This window comes from Parasteatoda tepidariorum, chromosome 1 (assembly GCF_982258835.1).
Source record: "Parasteatoda tepidariorum strain Cologne lab strain chromosome 1, Ptep-v5.0, whole genome shotgun sequence".
Classification (NCBI taxonomy): Eukaryota; Metazoa; Arthropoda; class Arachnida; order Araneae; family Theridiidae; genus Parasteatoda; species Parasteatoda tepidariorum.
In genome coordinates, this window is record NC_141755.1 from 100,724,878 (window position 1) to 100,739,687 (window position 14,810).

At 31.8% G+C, this 14,810-nt stretch overlaps 1 protein-coding gene across 3 annotated transcripts in view; it reads left to right on the top strand.

Moving 5' to 3' along the window:
• The window catches only part of CadN (neural cadherin), a 532,539-nt gene that overhangs the window by 443,288 nt on the left and 74,441 nt on the right, over positions 1 to 14,810 (top strand). The gene's annotated exons all lie outside the window — the stretch shown is intronic.

The following is a 14,810-nucleotide window of genomic DNA, read 5'->3' on the forward strand; positions in this document are numbered from 1 at the left end:
TGCTCAAGGTGTAGTAAGACAAACATTTACATGGAACAACTCATCCATATTTCTTCTTATCGCTTATTTTTCAATCAGTAATTCAACTAATTTTTGTTTAATTCACATAAAGGAATAGATTTTTTTTTCAAATGGTTATCCATCTTTCATTTTTTGTGAGTAATAAGAAAGTTTCAATTTGATTGATGGTCACATGACAGTCATCGTTTTTAATGACCAAATGCCAAGAGAGGTATCAATTATTATTTTTTGTAAATAATCAAAACATTTTAATTAGTTACTTGACAATCATTTCTTTCAACCTACCAAAAATCACCAGACTTTTGATTCTTAATCACCAGACTATATTTTTTATAATCAACCAAAAATCACCCGACTATATTTTTGGTAATCAACTAAAAGTGAGGATTTTTTTAAAATCATTCTTTTTAAGGAACCAAAAATAGAGAGAAATATTAATAAATTCAATCAAAAATAACAGTATCATTTTAATTGGTCACCTGACTATCATATTTTTGTAAACAACCAAAAACCACCCGACTTTTGATCGTTATTTAGTCGACTATATTTTTGTAAGCAACAAAAAGTGAAGATTTTTCTCATTACTCTTATAGCCATCATTTACTTAAGGTCGACTTAAAATAAAAATATAAGCCGAACTTTTATTTAACGTAAAAAACTAAAAGTAGGGTTTCACTTTAGAAAATCACATAACTATCAATTTTATGTGATAAACCAACTAAGTTTTAATTAGTCTCCTACCTATAATTCGACCAGAAACGTAGAATTATTTTAAGTAGTCAACAAACTATTGTTTTTTGCTATGAAATAAACCAAAGAGATTATTTTTAATCATAGCTTACAATAAATTAAATCACAAACCAACTGCTTGCAATCAACTGAAAGAAAAGGAATTTCATCTTTCTATCTTTTTCTGGATTCAATAAAATTAATTTTTTTATTTTTTATTTTTTTGAAATAATCACTTAAAACCTTTCTTATTAACAGCTTAAAATAGACGATTTATTTTATTATCTATGTACTATCATTTTTGCAATAAAATCAGGATAAAACATCAGTAATAACAGAAATATGTAAGGAATGTAAGTAATACATGTAAGGAAATGAGAACAAACACACATATTCAGTATCTTGCTTTAACTGCTCAAATCTGCTATCTATGCTTCTCCATGTGCTATCTGTAACTAATTTCGTCATTCCTTCTAAGAGTACTTAGGAATCGAAATAATGACAAAAGTAATAACATTCGAGTTAAGAATCGATGAAAGTGCTTAAATGAGTACTTGAGGGAGGGGTATCGCAGAGCAGGACAGAGCGGATTCATTTCAAAGTTCTTTAACGTTCCTAAAAATTTATCGTTAAATTATATTACTTTGAATGAGATTGATATATAAATATTATCAACCGTATATATTTTTGGTTAAAAAAAATTTTTACTTTAAATTTATTACCCATTGGAAAAAATGGGTCTTGTTTTGGATTTGATTGCGTGCTCATCTTATTTGGACGTCATGACACTTTTCAACTGTGTTCAAGAGTAATAGTAAGCAGAGCGCATGCGTCGTCATTGCATGCGTTGCTATGGCGACCGCAGTTGTTAGATAATAGTTTTTAGAATTCTTTTTTTTTTCACTTTTAATTTCGTTATGCATTAAGTTGGTGAGTTTATTTTTGAGATATGGGACCAGAGAGGTACCATAAATACTCCTTGAGTTGTGAATAAAAGAGAATTTCATCAATTGAACGATATTTTTGTTCTTATTGTTTTAATTAAGAATCAGAAATTCTGTCCCACAGTTCCAATTGGATCATTTTCAATACTAATTTAGGTGAATATCACAAATAAAGAGGGCCCCAAACTGATTGACACCATCCCAAAGGTTAGAGTTGAAGCAAGAAAAAAAATTACACAACAACCATTTTGCTAATGGGTACCTGTGATCGCCTTTCGGCGAAATATTTTTTTTTACATTTTAAAGTTTTAAAGGAACATCTGGCAAATTGCCAAAGTAATTTAGAATCGCCTGCAAGTTTTATTTTTGAAATAACCTTCAAATTCTTCGGCTACGATTCCTTTTAGTTTGCCACACTATCATCTTTATCGCTAAACGTAATTTTGTTCGTTTTCTGTTTATTTTATTATTTTTTTTAATAATGGTTTATTATAAAGCAGCTTTACGTTTATTAAGATTACTGATTAATATCAGAAAGCTATGTTGAAGCTCTATTATAAACACCGAAGAAAACTAATTTTTTGAGCAACTCAATAATAATTCAAGTTAAACAAGTTCTAATTTCATTTAGTGCCTTTAATACACTTAGTATTAGTCATTTTGAAAGTACATTTTGACGCAGCGGTCTGTTAAGGCTAAATCTCTTGGAAAATGGGGTCTGATTAAATTCCAGTACGGCAGAAGAAAAAAAAGGGTATAAAAATGGCATAAAAATAAGGTAAAAATGCTGATCAAGACGGACTTCTTAATCGAATGTGCACAAAAGGAGTGATTTTTGAAGCTCCGCTTAGTGTCAAAATGAAATATGTTAAAAGAGGGAAAATAGTGGTTTTGGACAGGGAAAAAAAAGGGGAAGATAATATAATCGGAATATAAAATAAGTTGGGGGACACAGAAGAAGAAATGCTAACGTCGGGAAAAATCAACGTAGAATTTTAAGCAAGTTCATTCTTTATGATTGAAATTTTATGATCAAAACCTGTTTGGAGAGGGAAGGAAAAAAAGATTTATATTTACCCTAGAAGGGGGGAGAAAAAGAATAAACATGCGCTTTTGAAATTTTTACTTTTGCCGTGGCTTATAAATGAACTTAATATCATAGAAGACTTTTTTTTTTTAACGCAGCTTGTCACAAAACTGAATTTAATATGTAGTTATCGTGGGGAATTTTTTTGCCGTATTTTGAGATAATTTGGATTTCGTTTCTTTTTTTCTTCTTAAAATGAAATAAAGGTTTAATTTGAACTTTACGAATTTTAATAGGACCCGAAATCGTTAACGATAAAACAATTCAATTATTTTTTTATTTATTTAGCGGGGTTATTACGGAAAATGTCATAATAGAATGAAAACAATATGTACAAAATTCCGTCTTGACACTATAAAGTAATTGCCGTTAGCAACAACAGACTTTTGGCATAATTTGCGCAGCTGCTGTCCTCAAACTTTACACTCAAATCAACGTTATTGGATTTGTGCAATTTCGAGAAACTTCTTCCTTTCCGTCTTTAAATCGCTTGAAGGACACAAAAATAGTCTTTTTACTCATTTAATATACGCATTTTTAAGTGCCACTTTTGCCATTTTGTTTATTTTGAAGCATAACTTGATTTATTGCAATTCTCTGTCTTGCAGTAACAATGTTACTGTGGATGACCAAAATTGGTGGTTGTTAAATTCCACGAGAGAATGTTATGTTGACAATCACATAGTCGCTTTGGAAAATGTCCCAAATATATACTAGGTACAGTCAAATGCCACTGCCCGGCAGACATATAACCGGTACTCCTAACAGTGATGTTTCTTTTAATTTATCCTCAGCAGATATTAAAATATCCAATAAATATCATAATATCAATGAATAAATTAATATCAAATCGAATATAACAACTATTTCAGACAATCAACAAAGCGATTAGATGATTGTTGACATTCACCGGTGAAAGTCGACATTCTCTTGGTTTTGGTCGTTCACGGTAACAACAATATAGCTAATTCGTGGATAGCTGAATGTACTTACAAGTGTTGCTGAATGTACTTACAAGTGTTGCTAGTAGTACAACATTAGGACTCCTTACACTGCTTACGACATTAGGACTCCTTACACTGACGCAATTTTAGAATTAAAGACCATTGCCAAGATAATAATGTGCATTATAGATATTGGCTTCGAGCTTAGACTAATCAGGATTGGTTAGACCCAGTTTTTACCTGTTACAGGTGGAAAGGTTAGTGATCCTTCAGGATTTAACTAACTAGGATTGATTAGACCTGGTTTTAGCAGGCTAAAAGTAGGAGCATTGGAGAATTTTTTGGATTTAGCTGATTAGGATAGGTAATGCCAAACTTTAGCCGGTTTAACGTTTAGGTTTGTCTTTCTTGTTTTATCCATTATATCTAGATTGTGATCTATGGTTAGCCCAGTTACCAGTAAATCTATACTTTATTGGAATCACCCAAAGAAACTAAAGAATAAGCATAGAAATTTCGAAAAAAAATTTTTTTAGTTAGTTTTGAAATAAAGGTGAATTGAGCTAGTTATGAAGGCAACAAATACCCTTAGTAACATAAATATATTAAATTTAAAACACCAAACAAAAATAATATTAATAAAGTGATATTTTCAAAGTAACGCCAAAGAGATTATTGAAACGAGGTCTTTTAAAATAAAGTCTTTGGATGGCGGAAAGAACAGAGATTCCTTACAAGAATGTGATAGCCTCTCTGAAACCAAGTGCACAGTCTATTCAGGCGGCAGATTATAATCTTTTCGGCAGAAAACGCTTAAGCGCTAAGTTTTGTGAGCGAATACTCGTTATAATGTCTCACCCAATAGGAGATGAATTAATAATTTGTGTCTTAACACCCTTCGCGGAATGACCCATCAAAACAAACTTATTTTAATTTATTCCGATTCGTCCGTAGATCGTAAAACTGCGTCGGGGACATTCTACGTCCTTAAAATAGAATGGAAAGACAGTTTAATGGGTATCCGTTTCTACTTCCTGAGGTTCGCAGCTCTTCTATAAAAAAAAGTTTATGAAAGCGAAAACCCGCGATAATTAAATCGCGGTTTTCAAATAAGTATCGTTCATTCTTAAGAGAGTGGTAATTGAGAGGAAGGGAAGAGATAAGAAAGATTAGGGGAGCTGGGCAATACAAAAGAGGACTGATATTATATACGTTATTTATGGAATACACCGAGTTTGAGTGCTGTTTTGGCAGAAATGGAGTTATTTAACAACACTCCATCGAAGTTTAAATGTTTCGCGATTGATTTCAATTCAAATCCCCAGCGTCGTGAGAAATAAAATATTCTCAGAAATAAATTAAAGCTCTGTTTTAGTGTAACAATAAAAAGTGTAAATGTTTTTTAGATATCTTTAGAAAACTACAAGACATGAAAGCTCGTTAAAGAACATTCCAATTCTACCTAAAACGTTTGTCTTATAAGACTTTGGACAAAACTTATGTAAATTTTTGTAATATTTAAGGAGTTGAGTGGATAAAAGTGAGATTTCAGTAACTTTGAAATTTATACGTCACTCATTTTTGTGTTTTTGAGAATTTATGCAAATATTAACAATAAACGGGGATGTTTTGAGATTAACTTTACGAAATTCGAAAACAATAAAGCTGGTTAAAGTGCGTTTCAGCTCCACGTAAGACGTTTGTCTAAGACAGTGTTTCCCAAAGTGTGGTACGCGTACCCCCAGGGGTACGGGAACAGTTTAGCGGGGTACGCGTTCTTATACGAAATATCTTGAAACAAACGAAAACTTCAGAAAATTTTATTTAAAAACAAAGCTAAGCATGAAAATTTACGATTACGTATTTTTCTATTGGCTATTTTTTGCAGAGTTAACAGTTAATAATTAGTGGTGTCAACAGCCAGTTGTGATTTTTAACTTTTGTGCAATTTTTTTATAGTAAAAAATACATTCATTTTTTTATTAGTGGTACACAGCGTTGTGAAAAATTTAGAAAGGGTACACAAAAGTCATATGTTTGGGAAACATTGGTTTAATAAAATGCGCATCAAAGCCGATTATACAAACTATAGTAATATTTGAAACGTTGAATGTATGAAGGTTATAAAGTGATAATTTAGTAAATTTGTGTACATTAGCTTTCACACGTTGCTTTTTTTTCTTCCTTTTTTCACATCCAGTTGAAGGCATAAAGATGAAAATTTTTGGATTAATATAATTTTGACCCAATTTCTTTCAGTAAAAGGGATTTCTTGACAAAAGAATAAATGCTGAATAGGACAAAAATTCGACAATTCAAAAAAAAAAAAAAATTCTTTTCAGAATGTCAAAAAAAAAAAAAAAATAAATTGTGATCGCCGGTTATCCATTGACAAAATGGTTGTTGTCGAATTTTTTTTACTCTCTTTATTTGTGATATTCACCAGAATTAGTCTTGAAAACGATCCAGTTTGAACTGTAGTTTAGAATTTCTGATTCTTAATCGTTCAAATGATGAAGTTCTCTTTTATTCACAACTCAAGATGTATTTATGAGATCTCTCTGATCTCACAAATAAACTCACCAACTTAATGTATAACAAAATTAAAAGTGAAAAAAAGAATTCTAAAAAAATTATTAAACAGCAGCTGTCGGCATAGCAACGCATGCAATGACGACGCATGCGCACTGTTTACTATTACTCTTAAACACGGTTGGAAAGTGTGATGACGTCCAAATAAGGTGCCATCAAACCCAAAACAACACCCATTTTGCTAATGGGTGGGGAAAAAATTAATCACTTGCTTAGAAGAATTCGCTTACCGCTTTCTTATTCTGGATGCAAATCTAATGGATTTTAAATTTAAGTTGGATTCTTATCAGTTCGGTTCGTTCAGATAATAACAGAGCTTTTATTAAATAGTTTTGAAATAATACCACCCAAGTAATAAATCCGAATTTTATACTATGGCGGACTTTCCTTAACAACGGCATTGCCGAGCGTTATTAGAATCCAGTGTAAAAACGTACTGTAATTAACCAATTTTTAATTGGAATTAATCTAATTAAAATTGGCTTTAAAATCTCAGACCCGTTTGCGAAAATCATTGTCCCTCAATGATTTTCAAGAATTGAAATAAAATTATTAGTCTTTCTTTAATTACAAAAATATAATAAAACAATTGCGATCCGGGTTTCTTAAACTAAACAAATTAACCCCCTGACATATCACTAAACACGAAAGTAATGTGTCTAGAAATACTATTTATTTCACTCCAAAATAATTTTAAAAAAACAGTAAATAACTACAAATTAAATTTTGCAAATATTTGACTATTGGCATGACATAACTACAATAAAGTGGTGAAATATATATGGCTACGAATTATTTAGAAACAGTGATGGGTAGAAATCTACTAAATTGAATTTATTAAATCAAGAGTCACAATTGATAAACTACCACTTTAAAATATATATTTGCTGTCCGAAGCAAGCTGGCATCCCTGTGTTGAAGACGTCTGAGACACGTCAATTATTGTTTTGACATAAGAAACAAATGACGTCTCCCAGACGTCTTCGTATGTCAAGGGATTAATGTAAAAAAAATATCTTCAGTTTGAATTGGTAGTTTATAATAAGTCTAAATGGAACTATCAAATCGGCAGTTTATTATAGGAATAACTATCCAATCAGCTCACAGGAAAGTGGCCCACCATGGAACGGCAGCGTTAATTACCGGTTTAATATTTTTTAATTAATTTTATTTTTATTTATCTATTTTTTTCAACCAAATCAATTTCATGTGATTTGTTTACTAAACTATATTTCCTTTGGAAGAAAGCGAAATTTAAATTTTATGATGCTACTTAGTAAGCATTAAATGAAGTGCTTCGAAATAAAACATTTGATGAGTGAACGAGATTCGTGACCATTGTATCATCGAAATGAACCTATTAACTAGAAACAGTTAATTGTCAATTCAGTTCTGAGTTCATCGAGAGAGAAAACGAACGTACAACTGATATTACTCGCGTGTTGAGTTGTTGTTAATAGAATCCTTTAGGGAATGCGCTGCCTCTGCTGTTCAATCAGGCAGCATGTCGGTTGCATAATTCATGGACTGACTTCATTATATCTTCCACCCCTCATCATCACTGCAAGCAACATCAAATTTTGCTCTGAAGAAAACGACATTAATGACAATTCCTACCCTTTGGCAACAAAGCAATATTTAATATCACTTAATTTCTCAAAAAAATTTTAAACATAAGTTAGTGGTATTTTTTTAAACAATATACAGTGCTCGAAAAATAAAACAGACCACCCTGGATGACTTTTAATCTAATGATAGCTTAATGCCTCGAGAGGGTGGCCTCAAATATGCTAATTAATAAGTGCAAAAGATATTAACTTACGAAATCAGACACAAAGACTCTCTGAATAAACATACTGTAAAGACTTTTAAACTTTCTCAGAAAAGACTAGTAGCTTGCATCTTAAATTATTTATTCACAAGTTAGAGATGCACAAAACAGACATAAAAACGACACATAACAGACAAAATTTAACCAAGACATTTATCAAAATACCGCCATCATCATTTTTTTAATCTCGACTCCACTCTCTTTGGAAACAAACAGAAACCTAAAAGAAAGTTAGTGTGCCATCTAGTGGTCAGTTTCTTACAGTCTTCCTCCCCTCATGAAAAAAACTTTTCTCGAAGGGAAAAGTTTATATTTTTCCTAAGATAAGTTCTTTGATTGAAAAATAAACAAATATAGTATTGAAATATAAACAAATATAGTTATGAAAAATAAACAATTACAGTATTGAAAAATAAGCAATTGCAGCATTGAAAAATAAACAATTGCAGCATTGAAAAATAAACAAATGCAGCATTGAAAAATAAACAATTGCATCATTGAAAAATAAACAAATACAGTACCAGTTCTATCTGAAAAATTATCACCTTAAAATTTTTGCAAAGCACTGTACCTATCCCTACTATTCTAGATCAGGAAAAAATTAAAACACACATAATATACAAAATATGGAAACATTTATACAAATACTGGAAATTTAAGAACGACAAAGAAAATTTTTTTTTTTTTTTTTTTATTATATCTGAGATATTTTATGATGGTATATGATGATATTGATTTTAAGGGATTCGACTCAAACTATCAGCATTCTGATGTTGTTTTCCCTTACGATGTACAATCTCATAACTAAATGATTGCAGAATTAACGCCCATCTTAGAAGTCTAGGATTTGTTCCAGTGTTTTTTTCCAGCCACACTAAGGGATTATGATCAGTTTGTATAAGAAATTTTTTGTGTCCATCAAGAAAACATTTCAATTTTTGTACAGCAAAAATAATGGCGGCACATTCCCTCTCTGTAGTGCTGTATTTTTGTTCTGTGGGTGAAAATTTTTTACTGAGGTACAGGATAGGATGTTCTTCATTTTCTATCATTTGCGAAAGCACAACCCCAATCCCCAGATTTGAAGCATCGCACTGAATGATGAAAGACTTTGTATAGTCCGGGCTATACAAAACTGGATTGTCACAAAGTCTTTCTTTAAGCTCCTCTAATGCCTTTTGGCAAGAACTATTCCAGTCAATATTTGATTTACGATTTCGGCCCTTGAGTAAATTTGTAAGTGGAGCTGCAATTACAGAAAAGTTTTGAATGTATTTTCTGTAATAGCCAGCTAATCCCAAAAAAGCTCTGACTTGAGACTTGGTAGTGGGTATTGGGAATTCTTTTATGGCTTGGACCTTCAGTTCACCAGGTGTTCTTAGGCCTTGTCCAACTAAATGACCAAGGTACTTTACATAAGCTTGGCCAAATTGGCATTTTGACGGTTTTATGTGCAACTTAGCAGCACTCAACTTGTGGAAAATGTCTTCAAGGTGTTTTAAATGTTCGTCCCAGTTTTGGGAGAATATGGCCACATCATCCAAATAAGGCACTGCATACTCTTCACACCCTTTTAATATACTTGCCATAAGCCGACTAAAATCATATGGTGCGTTTTTCAAACCAAAAGGTAAACGCAATGGTCTGAAAGTTCCGAAATTCGTCACGAATGCAGCATACCTTTGGGCATTTTTACTTAATGGAATTTGCCAGTAACCTCTGGTTAAGTCCAGGACTGAAATATATGTAGCAGCAGATACTTTCTCTATCAGCTCTTCTATATTAGGCAACGGGAAAAATTTTGTGCGGGTGACTTTATTTAATCGCCGATAATCAATGCAAGGTCTTGCTTCTTTGCCAGGGGTTTCCACTAATATCAAAGGAGAAGTAAAATCTGACTCTCCTGGTTCAATAACTTTTAGCTTCAGCATCTTTTCTACTTCAAATTTCAAAATTTCAGATTGTCGGGGTGAGAATCTATAGGGTTTGGCACAAATAGATTTGTCACACTCTAGTTCAATGTCGTGTTCAGTCAACGTTGTACATCCAGGCTCATTTGAAAAAATGCTGGAATATTTTCTAATTAACAAACAAAGTTCATCTATCTGATTTTCAGACAATCTAGTATTCGATTGAATATTTTGCCAAATTTCTAATAATTCATTGTCTTTAGATTCTAATTCGAGATGAGGAATTTCCTCGTCTTCTTTGGTAAAGTTTCTTTCAACACACAACAAGTTCACATTTTCTTCTCTCTGAAAGTACGGCTTCAGCATATTTGCATGATACACATGAGTTTTATCATTGTCTGGGTAACGAATGATATAATTGGTTTCCGAGAGTTGTTTAATAATTACGCCTGGTCCAATCCAATTAACAGACAGTTTATTTGGTTTGGATGGAGCGATGATAAGAACTAGATCACCTTCCTTAAACTCTCGCTTTTCCGCATTAATGTCGTACCACAGTTTTTGTTTCTCTTTAACTGCTTGCATATTCTGTATAGCAAGTTCTTGGCAACATTTCATTCTATTCAGAAGTTCAAAAACATACGAGATCACATTGTTTTCTTCGTCACCTTGTTCTGTTAAGTTTTCATAGAGCAATCTCATTGGAGTTCTCAAATTTCGACCATGTACTAGTTCAGCTGGACTAAATCCAGTACTATCATGAATAACTGTCCTCAACGCAAATAGAGCATGAGGTAAGACTTTCTCCCAATCTGTTCCAGATTCTAAACAAAGCACTCTAAGAATTCGTTTCAAAGTTCTATGCATCCTTTCAACTGGATTGCTTTGAGGATGTCTTACCGAACTTCTTACAACTCGAACTCCGAATTTGTCCAAAAACTCAGTTGTAAGAACACTCATGAATGATGTTCCCTGATCAGTTTGTAATTCCTTAGGAAAACCAAGACGACTAAAAATTTGTAGTAACGCATCTACAATTGTTGTAGAACACAAATTTGGAGTAGGTATTGCATCAGGATACTTAGATGACATGCATATTACCGTTATGATATATCTGTTCCCCGAAGTACTGATTGGCAAAGGTCCACAAGCGTCAACGTTCAACTTGGTGAATATTTCTGAAATTACAGGGACAATTTTCAACGGCGCTTTTTTCTTATCTCGAGGTTTTCCAACTCGTTGGCAATGGTCACAAGTTTTAACAAACTTTTCTACATCACTAAAACAGTTTGGCCAATAAAAAGTCTTAAATAAAGCATCTTTAGTTTTATTTGCACCTAAATGTGCAACTGTACCTTTATGACAAAACGTTTTTAGTTGTTCACGAAACTTTTCAGGAACGACTAATAGTTTTCGTTCCATTCCGTTTTTGTCTCTTTTCTTATAAAACAGCATGTTTCTTTCTAATACGTATTTGTTTGGTTTGGAAATCATCTTTTTCGCTTCATCAATGAGAGGTTTCAATTCTTTACTATTATATTGTTCTTTGATAAACGCTTTTGGAGAAGTTTTTATGAGATCTTGCAATGACAGTTCCTTAACTACTGGTAGGACTTCTTCAATTTTCTCGTTATCTTCAGATGTGTTCTCATTCAGCTCTTTGTTAAGTTTATCGTCACACTGGATTTGGCTATCATTTTCAACATTTAAAAGTTTTTTCTGAGCTCTAGTTTGTATGGCATTTAACATATGTACTTGTAAATCTTCTTTAACTTTGCACTCTTCAAACAGCATAGCAGTTTTGTTTCCAAGCAGATATCTACCTTGATCTAAGGAATCTCTTAAGACTGCAGCTTTAGTGATTATGTGTCCCATCTCACACTCCAACTCAACTTCTACAAGAGGCAAACATGTCAAAGTTTCTTCCAAAGGTGTTCTTAACCAAACCTTTTCATTTGTATACATATGTGGTTTCACATACTTGTTGCAAATTAGATCTAGAGTTGCACCAGTATCTCTCAAAATTTTCATCTCAAATCCATTTACTTTACCTACACTAATGTAACGTGACATCAGTTCATCAATACTTTTGTCAGCTACAACATGCGAAATAGATTCTTGAGTTTTCTTTAACTTATCACATTGAGGTCTAAGATGATTGCTAGAGCCACATTCATAGCAACGAAGGGGTTTTCTCTTTTCAAATTCTCTATCTCTTAGTTTTTCTTGAGATATTTCCGATTTTGTCAACAATTTCGGCTTGAATTCTTTTTTATTCTCGTTAAACTTAGAGTTCCAATTTTGGTTTCTAATATTAGAAAAATTCTTTTTGGGAAAATCTTTCTTTTTAAAACTCTCTCGAATACTTTCAAAATTGTCCAACTTTTCAGCTAATTCAAATGGAGTGATAAATTTCAGCCAATCTTCTAAGTAATGTTCTCTTATCTCCACAGGTACTCGAAACTTCAATTGCTCAGTTATTATCAGATCTTTAAGCTGCTGCAGGTTCTCAATCTTCAATTCAGTAATCCACTGGGTAAAATAACTAGACAGTTCTTGCGCATAATTTCGCCAAGATTTGTCATGGGATTTTTGATGTCTGTAAAAACATTGCTTCAATTTTTCACTATTCAGTTTATATCTTTTCAAGATAAGATCTTTTACAAAGTCATAGTTAATAGCATCGTCAGGTTTTTCTCTTGCCAGCATGTTAGATAATTCCCCAGGTAAAACCGCTAACAGATAAGCAACCCAATCCTTCTTTGGTACCTGAGCCATCTCTGCTCTTCTCTCAAAATTTATAAGGTAGAGTCCCATTTCATCATGCTTTTCATCAAATTTGGGCGTAATCTGAGTAAGAGGAATTCGATGAGAATATTCAACTTTATTTTCTGAATCACTATTTTGAACAGGATCCTTATTCACCAGTTCTAATTTTTTTACTTCCAGTTCATGTAATTGGGCTTCACGCGCCAATCTATCTTCTCTCTCTTCTTGTCGAATTCTTTCTTGTCTATCTATCTCATCTTGTCGAGTTTTCTCTTCTTGTTTTCTGTCCTCAATAATTCTATCTAGAATAACCTTTACTTCATCTTCCTTATAAGCCGGGTTGTTCAAAATTAAATTCTTAATTTCCACTACTTTACTAGAAGAGTCAGCATCCACACCAATTTCTTCACACACTTCTAATAAGTCAATTTTCTTAGCTTTTGCTAAGTAAGCCATGACTTAAGGATCAACAAAATCAGAATGCTTTTAATTTATTTTCTCTTTCTTTCTTTGTATTTTAAATTTAAGAAAATTATGTTATTTATTATTTTAATAAAATAACAATAAGAAAACTAAAACGCCATTCACAACCGAAAGAAAACTTTAAAGCACATTACGAATAACAATTCTAAGATCTATTATTTGGAAAATATAACATCTATTATGCAATAGTAACCAACTAAACGCTTTTACACTAATTTTCAATATACCATAAACAACGCAAAATAGTTTCAAAAACACTTTTTACATATTCAACAAATAGCATAAAATTTCACCCTACTTTCGAATTAAAATCGAAACGAATCAGTGAATAAACTCTATAATTACATATATAAAGCTTCAATCAATAATAAATTCTCATGTTCACTTAAAAGCTTCAAATATAACCTCATATATATAGATTTTTTACAAAAAAAATACAATCTATTTAAAATTTATTTCACCATTAATTGAAGTTAGTTTTCAATACTACTAAATAAACAAATGCAATAAACTTTGTGCATAAGTCAACAAAAAATTATATTCCTGTATCATAGAATACTCAAGGATAATTATAGAAATATTAAATACAACATTTAATTATTCTTTTCTTTAACTTACTAAGCAATAATCCTAGCTAAAACCACAATGAACAAAAACAAAATTAAATGTTCTTTTCAATAAGTAATAAATCGTTCTTCTTTTTTTTTTAAACCGAGATCCTTACTCAAATCTCATAAATTATTCATGAACTGAAACTTAACTCATCATGTTGATCTGGAATAAAAATATTACACATACATCTACATTGATGAATGAGTTTACTTTCACTTTCAATATAATTAAACACTATGCTCAACTTCCGTTTTCAAACACGTTTTACATCAGAATACACTGAATAAAACAATTTTGTATTTCTTTAAAGCAAACACTTTATAATTTCTGCTTTTTAAATTAATATTTCATCAAAATTTATGTGTAATAAATGTTTTAGTAGGGATAAGCAAGTGCGTTCAAATCAGAATCCAACGTTTAATACAAAATGTGAATTTAGATTTATATGACAGTATTTAAATTACCCAGATTTTAATACAAAAATTGAGTTTTAAAATACTAAGGCACTTTTCAGATAGAAAAAGTACTTACCCCTAAGTTGTTTCATTAAGAAGGCACTGACTATTTGTTCGTGCCGAACGCTGCCACCAATTTATTTTTAGTCTGTAAAGACTTTTAAACTTTCTCAGAAAAGACTAGTAGCTTGCATCTTAAATTATTTATTCACAAGTTAGAGATGCACAAAACAGACATAAAAACGACACATAACAGACAAAATTTAACCAAGACATTTATCAAAATACCGCCATCATCATTTTTTTAATCTCGACTCCACTCTCTTTGGAAACAAACAGAAACCTAAAAGAAAGTTAGTGTGCCATCTAGTGGTCAGTTTCTTACAATACCTTTTTTCGACGGATTTGGATTTCTGACCCCCAAAGTGGCAGC